Consider the following 1,760-nt stretch of genomic DNA (forward strand, 5'->3'; position numbering starts at 1 on the left):
AGTGTCCTCATCAAATAGGTTCTATTGCTCTTTCTACAGTGGAAGAATCAGAGAGCGTTCGTTAGAGAGTAAATTTGTTCTTTCCTTGATGTTTGATTGCCCAGTCTCCAGAGTTATGATGAGTAACAGATTTCTACTGTTTATAAATTACTCAGCTAAGATAGTTTGCCATTAGAGCCTTAATGAAGACAAGCAATAATGAACTAAGTCTACTGTGTTCGAACATGCTCCCTGCATTCAACCTCTAGGTTGTTTTCCTCCTGTTCTTCCCAATACCATTCTCTCCTATGAAGAGCCTTCTAAATTCTCACTTCCTCTCAAGGATAGAGAATAGAAGTCAAAATTTGGAATTTCCTAGGACCAGTCAGTGTGGAAGCCCAGAAAGATGCTTTTTATTCACATGCATACTCAATCCACAGAAGCCAGTAGAGCTGAGAGATAAAAAGATGAGGATAATTGGCCAGTTATCAATGTTCAAAATGGCCCTACAATGTGACATATTGTGAGGACAGAGTCAAGCTATAAATATGACTCATGCATCAGTTATAGTACAATTACGGGCAAGAAGTAACAGAGAGGAATGTGGCTCGAGATGCTGAATTGAAAATCTTTAGTGGTGATCTTTATTTTGCAATTAACCTAAAGCAAAGACCTTTAATAATTGCTAGAGCCCTCAAAATTCAAACTATTGCAGGGGAAGATGAGATTTGAAGAGTAAATTAAGTTTCCAATTTCCTTATCCTTCTTGTTGTTTCTTCCAAATATATTTATCAGAGCACATTTTTTTTAAGTGAGGGGTGGGGAACACCAGTTACACAAGACAAGCTATCCTCTGCCCGAATGAAGAAATTGTTTAAACCCAGCGCATTGTTTCATAAGCAGCTCTCCCTAATACAGCCAGGGCCAGGAAGGGCTTAGGTTATTAGTTATGTAACCCCGGGTTCCTCAAACTGCAGTTTTGATCTGAACACACAGTTTCAATTAGTTACTTCAGGTTTTTTTCCTTTTCCTTTTCTTTTTCTTTTTCTTCTTCTTTTGCCTTGAGGTATATTTAATTTTTAGAATCAAGGGAAGCTATGATAATCACAGCATTTTGGTGTTTCTTCTGTTTACCAAATAACCTATCTGACCCTTGAGAGACAGCTTAACTGCACTATGAACCCCATGGTCTTTCTGTGTCCCTACATGTAGGTTGAGTCATGCTGCCTCAAAAGATATGTTAAGCTTTAACTTCTAGTATCGGCTAATGTGACCTTACTTGGAAAAAGGGTCTTTGCAGACAGAATGAAGAAATATTTTGCAATGAGGTCATAGTGGAGTTGTGTAGACTCTTAATTTAATCTGACTGGGCTCTTAAAAGAAGAAAGAGACACAGACGGTGAACTCCCTCTGACAAGAGATGAAGGTCAAACAATACAGACACTGATGGCTTCTCCTAGAGAGAAGGAGAGAAGATAGATGGACTCTGAGTTTCAATAGAAGTGCGGTCCCTGGCAATTTGTGTTCCGTTATTTGTCCTTCAGAATGGAGCTAGAATAAACTCTCATTTTACTTTTCCTGGTTTGTAGTACTCAGTTACAGCAAATTCTAGAAGAGACACACACCATTCTATCTCTTCTGAAGGTTCATTTTTATTTTTATCGTGTTTCTTCAGGACATCTTGAAACAACATAACCCCGTTGTATCTAGATACAAGACCACCTTTCTATTTGGCTAGTATCACAGTCCCTGCCTTTCAGACTGGTTCTGACAGAGCCATT

This window comes from Rattus norvegicus, chromosome 11 (genome assembly GCF_021556685.1).
Source record: "Rattus norvegicus strain SHRSP/BbbUtx chromosome 11, alternate assembly SHRSP_T2T, whole genome shotgun sequence".
NCBI classification, from domain to species: domain Eukaryota; kingdom Metazoa; phylum Chordata; class Mammalia; order Rodentia; family Muridae; genus Rattus; species Rattus norvegicus.